The sequence below is a fragment of the Cryptomeria japonica genome, chromosome 3 (assembly GCF_030272615.1).
Source record: "Cryptomeria japonica chromosome 3, Sugi_1.0, whole genome shotgun sequence".
Taxonomy (NCBI): Eukaryota; Viridiplantae; Streptophyta; class Pinopsida; order Cupressales; family Cupressaceae; genus Cryptomeria; species Cryptomeria japonica.
Genome location: NC_081407.1, coordinates 818,983,125 through 819,002,044, shown reverse-complemented (window position 1 = coordinate 819,002,044; position 18,920 = coordinate 818,983,125).

Sequence of the window (18,920 nt, the reverse complement as noted above, 5' to 3'; positions counted from 1 at the left end):
TGTGAATGAAAGCTTGGAATACAATAGATGTCTTCTTTCTTTCATTACTGTCGATTTGTTTTGTACCAATTAATCACCAAGAGAACAACCTTCCATGGCAGCCAATGTTATAAGTTTATTAGTCCTTTATGTTTGTAAGTTTCAAGTTTGATTTCCATCACAGGCTAGTGTTCTTTGAGATTGTATGATGTTCCAATTCATGTGTGTGTTATACATTAGTTTGACAAAGTAGTGTTCTCCACATATACTTCTGAAATACTGCAAAATGTGTAACTTCCCCTCATGCTATGCAGAAACTTCAATTTTTGTTTCCCTTTCTTGTTGGTATTCATTAATCCCTGAGCTCAAAACATGGGATAAATCTGGGTGCCACATCAAAGGTGATATATTTGAGTGCAGAGAAGATAAAGCATGGATAAGAATTTAAAAATCATCTAATTCTGTAAGTTTTCTGAAAAATTTGGAATAGTTAAATTTGGAACAGAGTAAATAATTGTATACACTACAAGTAAGCAATACAAATCTGACAAACTATGTCTTACGTTAGATCAATTGCATCAAAGTTGTGTAGCTACTACAAGCTTGCACAACCTTTCGTAGATGTTAGACTTTGGACGTTGTATAGCAGTACTGAAGAGCTGTCTTGATTGCCATGTAATAGAAATCTCAAATTTCTGCAAAATGCCTGATAAAAGAGAATAATTTGACATTATCAATATGGCCTGTGTTGGACTTAAGCTCAGCCTACTCTGAAGATTTTCAAAGTTCTGTAGAGAGTTAGGTTTTCTCTAGCTAATTGCTGCAGAGATTCTCTCTCATGTAAAATTTTTGCTTTAGGATAAAGATTTTAATATTTTTATAATGGATTTGAAATTTGATGAATTGAATCTAATCTCCATGAGAGGAATTTTTTTAAATAGGCTAAGATTCTGGGTTTTGTATAAATCTCAATATTGGAATATATTCATACAAAGATGATACTGGACTGATGTCCTGTACAATGTCATGCTAGCCCCAATGGATATTTATAAAGGACGCAAAATTTCTTTAAAATTGTGATGTAAGATTTCTCTTTATCTGCAACTGTCTATTTATTAACCATTTATATGTTCAGACAGTCTAATTTAATGCGCATGATGCTCATTGTGTAATGTTTAGGTGGAAAGCATAATCCTGCTCGATATATAACAATATGCAAATTTTCTGTGTGAGGTTGTTGACTACATGGATGATGATCAAATTGTTAATTTCTATAACCCAATAATAGATATAACCCAATAATAGATTAATTGATCAATAAATATTATAGAAAAGAAATAAGAATACTGTTTACCTGTCTGATTTGTAACAATTTATACACTGGGTTAATTAACAAAACGAACAAAGGAAGCAAATTCACATGAAACCAATCATACAAACATAATAACATAGATAACACCAATATACCAAGGAAACCCCAATGTGGGGAAAACTCTGTAAATGTTGAATCTTCTATTCAACTTCAAGAGCAAACTTTCCTTTTGAATACAATCATAGTTGCTACAATGATCTTATATATATAGTCCTCTTGATGAAATATCAATCATGCAAGACAAGAGAAACTTTCCTCACACGACATGACCTAAAAGAAACATTCCTTACATGATGCAAGAGAAAGGAAACTTGTCTCACATAACTAAGACTAACTCACACATAAAACTACTCTTGGTGTTAATCTCACAACTCTAGGAAATATTCTATTTACAGAATAGAAAACATTCTCTTGCAGAACATTCAACTTGAGCTACACTTAAGCAACTTCCACATTCCACACCTTTTGAACTACAAAAAACTCAACACTCCCTCTTTGCGAGGAAGGTGTTCTACACAACACCTAGCTGATCCCTAAAGAATCGAAACTTACTCTTCATCAAGGCCTTCGTCGGGATGTCTTCTATATGCTCATCTATTTGAATTTCTCCACACAATCTTTGATGAAGTGGTACTTGATCTCAATATGCTTTGATTTGTCATGAAACAATGGATTTCAAAGAGTTTGATACAACTCTTATTATCACAATAATTGACTGTAGAATTTAGCTCCTGATCAAAGAGCCTAGCTAGAAGTTTCTGAAGCCAAATAGCCTCACATGTAGCCATACTAGTTGCCATATACTCGACCTCTGCAGAACTTAGTGCAATTGACTTCTGTTTCTTACTGAACCAAGAGATTGCTCCTGATCCCAAAATGAAGTAACACCCTGAAGTGCTCTTCTTGTTGGCTATACTAGCTAACCAATCTACATTGGTGAACCCCTCAAGCTTCACTCCATCATGTTGAATATACCTTAGCCCATAACTAGTTGTGCCGCGAAGATACCTCAAAACATGCTTCACAGCTCTATCTAGTGCACACATTTGGGTTCCACCATAAACTAACTAAGTGAATTCACTGCAAAATAAATGTTTGGCCTAGTGTTGACTAGATACATAAGAAAGCCTATCAATTGTCTTTATAAAGTTGGGTCCATTGCCTCTGATTTAGAAGCATCAATCTTGTTCTAGTTGGTCACAAGTGGTGTAAACATTGGCTTACAATTTTCCATCGTAAATCACTTGAAGATATCACTCTCAATAGATTGAATGCTAAGTGAATTGACAATGAATTTGGAAAGTGAAAGTAACCCCTTCTTTAGAATGCAATAGGTTGAAGTATGCAATTTAAGACTAAGTGTAAAAGCGACAAAGAAATGATTATAAGTTGAGATAGAAATGTGGAATGAAGTTGTACACCTGGAATTAGTAGTAAAAGGCCGAGACGAAGCTCCCCTACAAATTTGGGCAAAATTTGTCGGGACCGTGTTGAAAGTGCATACGGTCCTTCAAAAAATCTGCGCACTAAAAAGAGTTTTTTCGCCTCTGAGAATGGAGCCCGAATATGCAAATAGAACTGCTCACTTGCAACCTACACATAGAAAAGAGAGGAAATGTTGTTGAGATTGGGGGGTTGCCTTCAGGTCAAACCTCAATTTTGGAACTAACCAAATGATGAAAAGTACTTGCAAGTAATGAAAGTAAATGACTAAAATGGAATTCACCTCAAGGGAGGATGTAATTGAAATGTTGATAGAGTTTTTTGAAAGGATATGTAGAATTGAATGTCAAGAGAGATCTCCACTTCAATGGTTGAATCCTTGACTTGAATGCAACACCCATCCTTGAAAGGAGATTTCAGATGCTCAATGGATTCTTGAATGGACACTTGAATGCTTGAATGCTTAAATTCTTGAATGTTTGATTTCACTTAGGATTGCAATTTCTTCTTCATGTCTCTCTCTTATCTTATCATATGCAAATAGGAGAGAAGAATGCATCCTATATATTTGTCAATTAGGGTTAATTGACTGGCTTTTCATTATAGGCCGACATAAAGAAACTTTTCTTGCTTCCAAAATGCAAAGCCTAATGCAAAATTTGAATGGAAGGGGTGCAAAATAGGGCAAGGATAGGGGCGCCACTTCCCTATCCTGCCCTAATTTAGGACAGGAAGCACCAACAGGGAGTGCAGGGTGCGAGGAAATGCAAGCTCCAGGTAGTGTGAGGATGTCTTGAGTCTCCAATCAGGCTTAGCGATTCGTTTCGCCAATGTGAAGACCCAAATGTGGTTGAAAATTGCAAGGTCATTTAAATATCTCTACTACAAGCTTGCACAACCTTTCATAAATGTTAGACTTTGGACGTTGTATAGTAGTACTGAAGAGCTATCTTGATTGCCATGTAATAGAAATCTCAAATTTCTGCAAAATGCCTGATAAATGAGAATAATTTGGCATTATCAATATGGCCTATGTTGGACTTAAGCTCAACCTACTTTGAAGATTTTCAAATTTATGTAGAGAGTTAGGATTTCTCTAGCTAATTGCTACAGAGATTCTCTCTCATGTAAAATTTTTGCTTTAGTATAAAGATTTTAATTTTTTTATAATGGATGTGAAATTTGATGAATTGAATCTAATCTCCATGAGGAGAAAGTTTTTAAAAATGCTAAGATTCTGGGTTTTGTATAAATATCAATATTGGAATATATTCATACAAAGATGATATTGGATTGATGTCTTGTACAATGTCATGCTAGCTTCAATGGATATTTATAAAGGAGGCAAAATTTGTTTAAAATTGTGATGTAAGATTTCTCTTTATCTGCAACTGTCTCTTTATTAACCCTTTATATGTTCAGAGAGTCTAATTTAATGCGTAGGATGCTCATTGTGTAATGTTTAGGTGGAAAGCATAATTCTGCTCGATATATAATAATGTGAAAATTTTCTGTGTGAGGTCATTAACTACATGGATGATGATCAGATTGTTAATTTCTATAACCCAACAATAGATTAATTTCTCAATAAATATCATAGAAAAGAAATAAGAATAATGTTTACCTTTCTAATTTGTAATAATTTATACACTGGAATAGTTAACAAAATGAACAGAGGAAGCAAATTCACATGAAACCAATCATACAAACATAATAACATAGATAAAACCAATATACCGAGGAAACCTCAATGTGGGGAAAACCCTATAAATGTTGAATCTTCTATTCAACTTCAAGAGAAAACTTTCCTTTCGAATACAATCATCATTTCTATAACGATCTTATATATATAGACCTCTTGATGAAATATTAATCATGCAAGACAAGAGAAACTTTCCTCACATGACATGACCTAAGATAAATATTCCTTACATGATGCAAGAGAAAGGAAATTTGTCTCACATAACTCAGACTAACTCACACATAAAATTGCTCTTGGTGTTAATCTTAGAACTCTAGGAAATATTCTATTTACATAATAGAAAACACTCTCTTGCTGAACATTCCACTTGAGCTACACTTAAGCAACTTCCACATTCCACACCTTCTGAATTACAAAAAACTCAACACTCCCTCTTAGTGAGGAAGGTGTTCTACACAACACCTAGCTTATCCCTGAAGAATAGAAACTTACTCTTCATCAAGGCCTTTGTCAGGATGTCTGCTATATGCTCATCTATTTGAATTTCTCCACATAATATTTGATGAAGTGGTACTTGATCTCAATATGCTTTTATTTGTCATGAAACAATGGATTTCAAAGAGTTTTATACAACTCTGATTATCATAGTAAATGACTATAGAATTTAGCTCCGAATCAAAGAGCCCAGCTAGAAGTTTCTGAAGCCAGATAGCCTCACATGTAGCCACATTAGTTTCCATATACTTGACCTTTGCAAAACTTAGTGCAATTGACTTTTGTTTCCTACTAAAGCAAGAGACTGCTCCTGATCCCAAAATGAAGTAACACCCTGAAGTGCTCTTCTTGTCGGCTGTACTACCTACCCAATCTGCATTGGTGAACCCCTAAAGCTTCCCTCCATCATGCTGAATATACCTTAGCCCATAACTAGCTGTGGCTTGAAGATACCTCAAAACATGCTTTACAGATCTATCTACTGCACACATTTAGGTTCCACCATAAACTAACTAAGTGAATTCACTACAAAATAAATGTTTGGCCTAGTGTTGACTAGATACATAAGAGAGCCTATCTATTGTCTGTATATAGCTGGGTCCATTGTCTAATTTAAAAGAATCAATCTTATTCCAGTTGGTGACAAGTGGTGTAGACATGGGCTTACATTTTTCCATCCTAAATCATTTCAAGATATCACTCTCAATAGATTGAATGCTAAGTGAATTGACAATGAATTTTGAAAAAGAAAGTAACCCCTCTTTTAGAATGCACTAGGTTGAATTATGCGATTTAAGACTAAGTGTAAAAGGGACAAAGAAATGATTATAAGTTTAGATAGAAATGTGGGATGAAGTTGTGCACCTGGAATTAGCAGTAAAAGGCCGAGATGAAGCTCCCCTACAAATTTGGGCAACATTTGCTGGGACCGTGCTGAAAGTGCATACTTGTCCTCCAAAAAATTCATGCGCTGAAAAAGGTTTTTTCACCTTTGAGAATGGAGTTCGAATATGCAAATACAACTGTGCACTTGCAACCTACACATAAAAAAGAGAGGAAATGTTGTTGGGATTGGGGGTTTTCCTTCAGGTCAAACCTTGGATTTGGAATTAACCAAATGATGAAAAGTACTTGCGAGTAATGAAAGTAAATGACTAAAATGGAATTAACTTGAAGTGATGATGTAATTGAAATGTTGATAGAGTTGTTTGAAAGGATATGTAGAATTGAATATCAAGAGAGATGCCCACTTTAATGGTTGAATTCTTGACTTGAATGCAACCCCCATCCTTGAAAGGAGACTTGAGATGCTCAATGGATGCTTGAATGGACACTTGAATGCTTAAATTCTTGAATGTTTGATTTCACTTAGGATTGCAATTTCCTCTTCATGTCTCTCTCTTATTTTATCCTATGCAAATAGGAGAGAAGAATGCATCTTATATATTTGTCAATTAGGGTTAATTGACTGATTTTTCATTATAGGCTAACATAGGGAAACTTTTCCCGCTTCCAAAATGCAAAGCCCAATGCAAAATTTGAATGGAAGGGTCCCAAAATAGGGAAAGGATAGGGGCACCATGCCCCTATCTTGCCCTAATTTAGGATAGGAAGCAACAACAGGGAGTGCAGGGTGCTAGGAAATGCAAGCTTCGGGTAGTGTGAGCATGTCTTGGGTCTCCAATCAGGCTTAGCGATTTGTTTTGCCAATGTGAAGATACAAATGTGGTTGAAAATTGCAAGGTCACAATTTTATGATGCTACATTTAGCCCCCACTTTAGCGGGAGTATAAGAATACATCAATACTACCAGTAAAGTAGGGAGGGAAATTGAAAATTTGAATTTTAGGCAAGAAGACAAATCTGAAAATAATCCTAAATCTGAAAATTAAATGTGAATTCAACTTTTGCACAAGTTTAAGTTGATTTTTGAAAATTAGGGTTTTAATAATTAACCACTTAGTTTTATAAATTTGATTTGCAATTTGAACAAGACAATGATGAAATTGAAATTGACAATCAATGCAATTTTCATATCTAAAACACTAGATAACAATTTTTACAAGACACAAGTTCAATTCTGATTGTTGAAAACTAGGGTTTTGAGCAATGATTTGAAATGTCAAGCATGTAAGACGTCTGGTTCACCAAAATGTAATGTGGTGAAAAAGGTTGATGGAGAAGTCAAGAGGAAAGCTACTCTCTCAATAGGAGGATTGAAAGTTTCATAAAAGATTTTCTTGAACCTCTCACACAAATACATTTAAAAGAGTGGGGATAATTCACTAGATCCAATTTCATGAGATTGAATGCTAAGTGAATTGATAATGAATTTGGAAAGTGAAAGTAACCCTTCTTTTAGAATGTAATAGGTTGAATTATGTGATTTAAGACTAAGTGTAAAAGCGGCAAAGAAATGATTATAAGTTGAGATAGAAATGCGGGATGAAGCTGTGCACTTGGAATTAGTAGTATAAGACCGAGATGAAGCTCCCCTACAAATTTGGGTGAAAGTTGTCGGGACCATGTTGAAAGTGCACATGGTCCTCTGAAAAATCCATGCATTGAAAAGGGTTTTTTTGCCTTTGAGAATGGAGTCTGAATCTGCAAACATAGCTGTGCACCTGCAACCTACACACAAAAAAGAGAGGAAATGTTGTTGGGATTGTGGGTTTTCCTTCAGGTCAAACCCTGGTTTTGGAATTAACCAAATGATGAAAATTAATTGCAAGTAATGAAAGTAAATGACTGAAATAAAATTCACCTCAAGGGAGGATGTAATTGAAATATTGATAGAGTTGTTTGAAAGGATATGTAGAATTGAATTTCAAGAGAGATCTCCACTTCAATGTTGAAACCTTGACTTGAATGCAACACCTATCCTTGAAAGGAGACTTGAGATGCTCAATAGATGCTTGAATGGACACTTGAATGCTTGAATGCTTAAATGCTTGAATGATTGATTTCACTTAGGATCACAATTTCCTCTTCATGTCTCTCTCTCATCTTATCATATGCAAATAGGAGATAAGAATGAATCTTATATATTCGTCAATTAGGGTTAACTGACATAGGGAAACTTTTCCCGCTTCCAAAATGCAAAGCCCAATACAAAATTTGAATGGAAGGGGCCAAAAATAAGGCAAGGATAGGGGTGTTGTCCTGCCCTAATTTAGGACAAGAAGTAGCAATAGGGAGTGCAAGGTGCAAGGAAACGCAAGCTTCAGGTAGTATGAGCATGTCTCGGGTCTCCAATTAGGCTTAGGGATTCATTTCGCCAATGTAAAGACCCAAATGTGGTTGAAAATTGCAAGGTCATAATTTTATGATGCTACAGACTTATTCATCATAGTTTTGCATATATTTGACTTATGCCCATATTTGTTGCATTTAAAACATTGACCGAAGAAAGATGGACCATTCTAATTCATTTTATTTCTGCATTGACTAGTCATATGACCAAATTTATTGCCAAAAATACCATTGAATCTTTGAGAATTAGGTTGCCTTACCACAGGCCTTTTAGATTTGTTCTTCTGATGTTGAGACTTCTATCTAGATCCAGAGCTTTCACCTTTCTCAAATCCAAGTCCTCGCTTGTCATCTTCACTCTTCTGACTTTTAATAATCTCACCAAGTTTTCCTGAGCTGATCTTGAATTTCTCCTTGTACTCATTTGCAACTTCAAGATCATATCTAAGAAGAAGGATATTCTTTCCAAGATCTTCCTTATGTTGTCTGGATTATTGTAGGTCAAGCTTTAGTTGGCCATTCTCACAATCAAGTTTGTAGCATTCATCATTTTTATCTTTCAATAATTGAGAAAGGTTCTCCTCATTCTTCTTCCTTTCCTCAATCTCCTTTGTCAATTTCATCACAATACATTCCATCCCATTCTTCTAAAATACATTATCTCTAGAAAGTTTCTCACATTCTTCTGTCATCTTCTTCAAGGATTGTTCATCAATGCTTTGGCTTTATTTCAAGCCTTTAGCTTATTAACAAGTTCCTTTCACTTCTCTCTTGACTTGTTCAATTGATCTTTGAATGATTGGATGAAGTTCTCAACATCCCTAATATTTTCTTTTGTTTGTCGGACCTCTGCTTTGAATTGATCAATATCCTCAAGTGCCATAATAAGCTGATGTTGAAGATGTTGGCATTATAACAAACAATAAGAGATTGTTGGCATTTCAATTAGGATATTGAGAAGGTTGTTGATGATTATGGATATAACTGATTAAGGATGTTTACTGTCTTAATATTATTATTTTGTCATTGATGTCAAGAAATTGATTTTCTAATTCAGTATGATGTTGCCATATCTTAAGAAGTATGATTTGGTGAGTATAAAGATGTCGATAAAAGACACAGAAAGAATGTGATGAATAAGGGAGGAGTAAGTTATTCAATGGGAAACTATTACCGAGTTAGACAATGATGAGATCATGATGTTTAGATTGTTTTGATATCCTATATATGTTGTTGATTGTAAGGTTAATACTATACTATGTTACCGAGCAAAGAACCTAGTTGGTAAACCCTAAGGAACCTAGTCGGTAAATCCTAAGGTTATCGCTATCGGTTAATGAAGGCGGAATGTCTACCGAGTGAAGTTTAGTATTTACCGAGTTGCAACCGAGCTGTAACAGAATGCATTAAATGATTAAAAGTGTTATTTGATGAAGGAAGTTGATGAGCTGGAACTGATTAAATGATTGGTATGTCATGCATGAAGTTTGTTAAATAGTCTATGGCAAAGGAAAATTGGCAGAAAGATGTACAACGCAGATTGAACCACAATACCTTAGCACAACTTCCAGGAAATGTATGCAAGTTCCAAGGCGAGGTAAAACATTTTCAGATCAAAGGATACATTGAACTAGGTCAAGTTTGAAGATCTGATGGCTATGATTTATCATGGGATATGTGATCAAGGAGATTAAGTGATTAGCAAATTGTTTATAAATAAGGAACTGTTGATAAACAATGCATGCGAGCAAGTTTAAGCACATGGATGCTATATAGTGATTACCGAGCACAGAAGCTTGAAGACCTGTTTGAATAATAGAGTAGAAAGCCCAGCTGAGGGACAAGATAAGTCCTATGACTAGATTGTATTGAGCAAATAAGAATCTGCTTTAGCATTTTAGATGTGAAGTTGCAGATAGATTTTTACTACTATTATTTTGTAAAGTGACAGAAAATCTCTTAACCGAGTGGACTTAACAATCTTATTTGTAAAACCCTCTAGCAAGGTGACATTCTGATTGAGTGTTTGAAATCCTTTAACAAGGTCACTTCTAAAAAGGTGAAGATCCTAACAGATCTGAGGGAAATCCCTTAACCGGGTCACATCTAGCAATGTGTTTGTAATCTTTAACAGGATTTTCTTTTAACCGAGCATACTCTAGAAGAGTATATTTCTAAGTGGGTTCGAAATCCCATAGTGGTTTTTCCCTATTTGGGTTTCCACGTTAAATCTAGTGTTATGAGTGTTGTGATGTTTATATGCTCATGAGTTTGCATGTTTAGCAGTTTTGGTTATATTTCTGAAGTATATGTTACCGAGGTTGAATCTGTTATTTTTATGGAAGATTAAGTTTGTATGATTCACCCCCCCCTCTCATCTTGTTAGCTTGGCATCTGTACTTACATTAAGTATTAGAACTATCAATTGGTATCAGAGTGTTGGACTCTGGAAGAAAAAGTTTAAAGGTACTTGAGGCAAAGATCCAAAGATGTACAAGAGGGATGCACTGAAGCTGAAAAAGTCAAGTTTCTCTACATGGTAGAAAAGGATGAAGCTGCACCTATCAAGAGTTGGAGAATATGCTATATATCATCCAGAGAATGATTTCATTACACCTAGCACCTATCCATTGACAATGGAAGAGATAAAGGCAAAGCAAGAACATATTCAAGCAATGATTGAAATAACATCTGCATTGACCGACTCAGAGTTTAATGATCTAGAAGGCTGCAATGATGCCAAGGCAATGTGGGACAAGCTCATATATGTGTATGGTGGTGATGAACATGTTTAAATAGCAAAAGTGGATAGTCTAAGAGGACAACTTGAATCTATGAGGATGAATGAAGGTGAGAACATAACCCAATACAATACAAGACAAAAGGAGATTGTCAATCAAATCAAAGGAGCAGGAGGAACCATTAAAAACAAGGATGTCACAAGTAAGTTATTGAGAGCCCTTGTACCTTCTTATGCAATCTGAGTCTCTGTAATCAATGAATTGAGGTATGTACCCAATATGCTAGTTTCTTTGGAAGCTACTATTGTTAAGCTACATGCATTTGAGTTAAGTAATTTTGATAATAGTGGGTCTTCGGTAAATAAAGTTGAATCTGCAATTAGTTCTTTTCATCTTGATGAATTTGATGATTACAATGATATAAAGTATAAGTATTCTAAAGGGAATCACAATGGAGAAAGTGAAAGATTTCGTCAGAACATGGAAGAAGTACACAAACTGTATGAGGAAATCAGAAAACAAGAAGAGTTTGAAGCACTATTAGCCAGAAGGTTACCGAGAGGCAAAGGTAAGTATAAAGGAAAAATACCTTTGAAATGTTTCAATTGTGATAAGATAGGACATATGGCTTCTAACTGTTCGGACAAAGATTCTACTGAAAAGAGAGATTACCGAGATGACAGACAGAAAAATAATCATTACAGAGGACACCGAGACTTCAAAAAGAAAGAGATAGAAAGTCATGCCTAGTAGTTGATGAGCAATCCAATGATGATAAATCAGATGAAACTAATACAAAGGAAGTAGCTTATGTGGCTATCAAAGATGGATCAGATGAAGAAAGGTATGAAGAAAAAGCCCTAATATCTCACATAAATACTAATGATTCGTGGATCATAGATAGTGGATGCTCACATCACATGACAGGTGATAAACACAAGTTTGTTATGTTAGAAGATTATGATGGAGGTTATGTAAGATTTGGTAATGATGCACCATGTCCAGTAAAAGGTAAAGGATCCATAACACTTCTTGACAATGCTAAATGTAATGATGTTTATTGGGTTGAAGGATTGAAATACAATTTGTTGAGTGTAGCACAACTAAACAACATAGGTTACCAAATAGAATTTCAGAAAGGAATTGTCAAAGTTCATGAAAAGCATGGAAAGTTAGCTGCTACTGGGACACAAACAAAAGGTAACACATTTCACCTTGACTCAACTCAGAAAAAGTGTCTGTATGCAAAGATAAATGATACCTGGTTATGGCATACAAGGTTTTGTCATGTAAACTTTGATAATCTGATCAAAATAAGCAAGAAGCATCGAGTAAGAGGTCTATCGAGTTTGGAAAAACCTGGGAATGCTATGTGCCGAGGATGCTAGATGGGTAAAATGACAAGATTAAGCTTTACAAGTAAGTCCTACACTTCTAAGGGAATTTTAGATCTTGTGCACATTGATCTTTGTGGTCCTATGAAAATTCAAAGTTATTATGGTGATAAATATTTCATATTATTTGTGGATGATTATTCAAGGATGATGTTAGTTATGTTTTTAAAAGAAAAATCGGAAGCTTTTCAAATGTTTAAATGGTACAAGGCAAGAGTTGAAAATGAAATAGGAAGACAACTGAAAAGTCTTAGATCAAATAGAGGAGGAGAGTTTACCTCTGATGAATTTAACTTATTCTGCAATGATCATGGTATAAAAAGACAAGTCTCTGCACCGAGAACTCCACAACAAAATGGGATAGCTGAGAGAAGAAATAGATCTATTGTGGATTGTGCTAGAACCCTGATGATTGAAAAGAAAGCATCACAAACATTTTGGAGAGAAGCAATAAGCACAATAGTTTACACCCTGAACCAAGTACAACTGAAGAAAGGAATTTTGAAGACACCATATGAAATCTGGTATGACAAGAAACCTAATGTAAGTTACTTCAAAATCTTTGGAAGTAGATGCTATGTACACAAAGATGATAGAAATGGAAAGTTTGATAAGAAAAGTGAAGAAGGAACATTTCTTGGTTATTCTTCTAGAAGTAAAGCATTTAAATGTCTGATCAAATCATCTAACAAAATAGTAGAAAGTGCAAATGTGAAAATTGATGAATTTGCAGAAAGAAATGATGAAGGAAACTCCAAAGAACTAGAAGATTATGAAGAATTTGTCTATGTTCAACCGACAAGTCCTACCAAGAGAATTACTGAAGGAAATGAAGATAATTTTTAGTTACCAAGTGATGAAGAAGATCATACAGAGCCTACCGAGCCTGTATTAGCCAAGTATGTAAGAATAAATCATGCATCAAGTCAAATTATAGGAGATAAAGATGATCCAGTGATGACAAGAAACAAACTGAGACATAACACATGTCTGATATTCTAATTTGAACTGAGAATAGTGAAAGAGGAATTTCACAATGAAGATTGGATAAATGCTATGACAGAAGAGATTGATCAAATCAAGAAGAATGACACATGGACACTAGTCCCAAGACCGAAGGACAAAAATGTAATCAGTACAAAGTGGATTTTCAGAAACAAGCTGAATGAAAAAGGTGAGGTCATTCGAAAGAAAGCAAGACTAGTTTGCAAAGGATATGCTCAAGAAGAGGGAATTGATTATGGTGAGACTTTTGCACTTGTGGCAAGACTTGAAGGAGTAAGAACATTGTTGGTATACGCTGCTTTCAAAAATTTCAAGGTATATCAAATGGATGTCAAATCTGCATTTCTGAATGGTATATTAGAAGAAGAAGTTTTTATTTAACAACCTGAAGGATTTGTTGAAGACAAGAATAAAGATCAGGTATGTAAATTGATCAAAGCTTTATATGGTCTGAAACAAGCACCTAGAGCATGGTATGAAAGATTGCACTCTTATTTAATCAAGATTGGTTTTATAAGGACAAGTGAAAATAGCAATTTGTACATGAAGAATGATGAAAATGGAATACTGATCTCAGCCATATTTGTCGATGATATTATCTTTTGTGGAAATGACTCTTTATGCAAGAACTTTGGAAATGAAATGAGCAAAGAATTTGAGATGTCATTAATCGGTGAGATAAAGTATTTTATAGGTTTACAAATACTACAAATGAAAGATGAGATTTTCATTACTCAATCCAAGTACATAAAGGAAATCTTGAAGAAATTTGGAATGGAGGATTCAAAACTAGTAAGTACTCTTATGACTACCAACTGTAAATTATCAAAGAATGATGAATCTGCATCTGTTGATGAGATACTTTACCGATCCATGATTGGAAAGCTACAATATGTTGTTCATAGCAGGCCAGACATAGCACATGCAGTAGGTATAGTTGCAAGATTTTCTGCAGATCCTAAGGAAACACACATGACAACAATCAAGAGAATTTTCAGATATTTGAAAGGCACTGAAGATTATGGCTTAGTATATAATAAGAGAAATGACTTTGATTTAAAATTTTATACTGATGCTGGTTGGGCAGGCAACATTGATGACAGAAAAAACACAAGTGGATGAGCTTTCTTTTTAGGAAAAAGTCTAGTGAGTTGGCTTAGCAAGAAAAAAGGATGTGTTTCACAGTCAACATCAGAAGCTGAATATGTTGCTGCAGCATTGAATTGTACCAATATAGCATGGATCAAACAACTGTTGGAAGGTATAAATGAGAAATTTACTGAGCCAGTAACTATATTCTGTGACAATACTAGTGCCATTAACATTTCAAAGAATCCTGTTATGCACTCCAAGACAAAGCACATCTCTATCAAATATCATTATCTTAGAGAAGAAGCTCAAGAGAAGAAAGTGGTGTTGGAGTATGTTAGCACAAAGGAACAAATAGCAGATATCTTCACCAAGCCACTGCTAAGGGACACTTTTGAGTATCTCAGAAGTAAGTTAGGGGTCCTACACCTATCTTCTACTCACTGACCGAGTTCGGTGAAAGCATCAATTCGATGAATCTACATAATATTATGTGTGGATTGATGCTTATTTACACACTTTAGGATGTTTTCTAAAGGTGTGTAGGAAACAAATACAAGGAACAAGAATTGAAGACATAATGCTCTGACCGAGACTAAGTTGACACATAATGGCAAGGATTTCTCTTCTCAACGGAAGAAATCATGTTTTAGTTCTTTACTTTTTGGCATTGTTGTCAAAGGGGGAGAAGACTATTGTATGGGGGAGAAGTCTGATGACAGGGGGAGAGCATTTTAGAATCTCACAGCAATCCGAATCAATTATGTCAAATCAATTGGTTTTGCCATCAATGCCAAAGGGGGAGATTGTTGGCATTATAACAGACAATAAGAGATTGTTGGCATTTCAATTAGGATATTGAGAAGGTTGTTGATGATTATGGATATAACTGATTAAGGATGTTTACTGTCTTAATATTATTATTTTGTCATTGATGTCAAGAAATTGATTTTCTAATTCAGTATGATGTTGCCATATCTTAACAAGTATGATTTGGTGAGTATAAAGATGTCGGTAAAATACACAGAAAGAATGTGATGAATAAGGGGAGGAATAAGTTATTCAATGGGAAACTATTACCGAGTTAGACAATGATGAGATCATGATGTTTAGATTTTTTTGATATCCTATATATGTTGTTGATTGTAAGGTTAATACTATACTATGTTACCGAGCAAAGGACCTAGTCGGTAAACCCTAAGGAACCTAGTCGGTAAACCCTAAGGTTATCGCTATCAGTTAATGAAGGCGGAATGTCTACCGAGTGAAGTTTAGTATTTACCGAGTTGCAACCAAGTTGTAATAGAATGCATTAAATGATTAAAAATGTTATTTAATGAAGGAAGTTGATGAGCTGGAACTGATTAAATGATTGGTATGTCGTGCATGAAGTTTGTTAAATAATCTATGGCAAAGGAAAATTGGCAGAAAGATCTACAACGTAGATTGAACCGCAATACCTTAGAACAAGTTCCAAGAAATGTATGCAAGTTCCAAGGTGAGGTAAAATGTTTTTAGATCGAAGGATACATTGAACTTGGTCAAGTTTGAAGATCTGATGGCTATGATTGATCATGGAATATGTGATCAAGGAGATTAAGTGGTTAGCAAATTGTTTATAAATAAGGAACTGTTGATAAACAATGCATGCGGGCAAGTGTAAGCATAGGGATGCTACATAGCGATTACCGAGCACAAAAGCTTGAAGACCTGTTTGAATAATAGAGTAGAAAGCCCAACTGAGGGACAAGATAAGTCCTATGACTAGATAGTATTGAGCAAATAAGAATCTGCTTTAGCATTTTAGATGTGAAGTTGCAGATAGATTTTTATTACTATTATTTTGTAAAGTGACAGAAAATATCTTAACCGAGTGGACTTAACAGTCTTATTTGTAAAACCCTCTAGCAAGGTGACATTCTGATTGAGTGTTTGAAATCCTTTAACAAGGTCACTTCTAACAAGGTGAAGATCCTAACAGATCTGAAGGAAATCCCTTAATTGGGTCACATCTAAATATGTGTTTGTAATCTTTAACAGGATTTGCTTTTAATCGAGCATACTCTAGAAGAGTATATTTCTCAGTGGGTCCGAAATCCCACAGTGGTTTTTCCCTATTTGGGTTTCCATGTTAAATCTGGTGTTATGAGTGTTGTGATGATTATATGCTTATGAGTTTGCATGTTTAGTAGTTTTGGTTATATTTCTGAAGTATATGTTACCGAGGTTGAATCTGTTGCTTTTATGGAAGATTAAGTTTGTATGATTCACCCCCCCCCCCCCTCTCATCTTGTTAGCTTGGCATTTGTACTTACATTAAGTATCAGAACTATCAGAAGACTATCGAATCCATCGATTCACCTTCATGGATCCTCCTTAAGTTGTTAGGCTTCTTCTGAGGGACTAGGCTCTGATACCAATTGTTGGAATCAAAGAACACTGAAAGGGGGGGGGGGTGAATCAGTGTTCTGCAATTTTTAACCTTATTAACTTGTCCATTTAATCATTTAATGTAAATGAACAAAAGAAAGAGGCAGAAACAAAGAAATCAGCAACAATACCATAACATCAAGATTTTTATGTGGAAACCCGATTAAGGGAAAAAACATGGTGGGGATGAACCCACAATATAAATATTGGTGTAGGAGCACCTAGTTGAGTCAAACTCCCATTTTTGGAAATTTCATTCTTTTATGTTTGTAAAGTCTTGTGTTAGGTTGTTTTTGTTGTTTTAGGTTGTTTTGCATCATGTTTATTGGTTTTGATCTCATTTTGGGCCTAAGAGATCAAATCTTGCATTTCAGGCTTTGAGTTGATAGTTTTTGGCAAAAATGTGGAAAATTGCCAAAAAGGTCTCCTAATGTCTTCAAGAGCATTGAAACATGTTTTTTTAGTGTTTTTAAGAATGTCTAAGTTGTTTAGACAAGTTGATGAGGTTAGATTGTGAAAAATGCATCTTGGAGCAAGAAAAGTTGTCATTTGGCTTAAGAAAGTTGTCAAAATTATCATTTTCTTGCATAATGAGTTATTGAAGCCTCATTTTCATACAAGGGCTTGAAAAACCAACTGGAGAAACTATATAGGGCCTCCATTTTCCTTGGAAAGGTTTGGTTTTTTTTCTGAGCAAGTACTTTTCAATACAAATCATGAGCTTTTGGTTTATTTCACGATTTTTTTGCTTCTTAGTGTAATAGTCCATACTGTAGCATTGGTATGCATATTGTACCTTTTAGAAGTGTGTACATTGGTCATTTAATGCCTTCCAAGTGATTTTTGTACTTTTTTACTTTGGAAATTTGTTTGTGTAAAATTATTTCATAACTGGGAATCTGTTGCCTTGCCAGGGGTTTGGAGTTGTAAAATGTGTCAACTTGGTTGATCCAGGTCTGGGATCCCTCCAATGGATTCTTCCAAGTTGATCTAGGTGTATATAATGTACATTCCTATCTTTTTGTGCCAGAAGAAAGGTTTGAAGATGCAATTGAGTGAATACTAGGCAAGTGTTTGTCATTTGGATAGTAGCTTGATTAAAACTCAAAGTTTGCACTCAAAAGTAATTTGAGTGAGAAAATGAATGTAAAAAGGGTCTGGAGATGTGACCAAGGATTTGAAGTACCATCTTGATGTATTAGAATAGCTTACACCTTGTAATCATTCTTGTTTTGTAGATAAAACAGTGAGTTCATTATTTTTGTGAAATTTGTTGTCATTTTGCTAAATGGAATGCTTCAAAGCATTATTCACGCCTTGGAACACTAAGGGAAATGTAATAGGAGTTCTTCTAGTTCTTCTTAGACCTCTTTGAGGTATTCTCTCTATAGAAATACTCCCTTGTGCAGGTTTTAATGCGAAGACAATAGTTGACTGTCAAAAGACAGTGACAGTGACTGTTTTCCTTCTTGTTTGCCAAGTGTTTGGCATAATGCCTATCCAACAAAGGCAGGAAAAGCTTCAATATGGTGTGGCAGAAGTTTCCAAGCAGCCAGAGATTTTGAAACAAGTTTGAAGGAGTGTAACTATGGTGGAAGCACTCAAAACCCTACAAAACCCTCAAATTATGGCATAAAAAGTAGACGGTCTGAAAACTACACTAATAGTGGGCTAAACCTCAAAAATATTTGATATTTCAACCTTAAAACATCATAAAAAACTTTCTTTGTGGTTAAAAAGGCCATCGTTAACTAGTGGGAGCAAAAAAGGGCCAATTAGGCCTCCACGGGCTAGTAGCCCTACTGCATAACACACAAAGTTGGCAGTTTTTTTAAAATGCAAGAACCCGATGGGAAAATGAAACTTGGAGGCTTATGAAACATAATGAAATCATTCCAAGAAATCCACCAAGTGTAATTTGGAACTCCAAGACTGTGTGCAGCCTCATTTGGGTTAGTTGATCCTTGTTTGTGAATTTGAGCAAGTTAAGGGTCATAGTCCTCAAACAAGGTTATGAG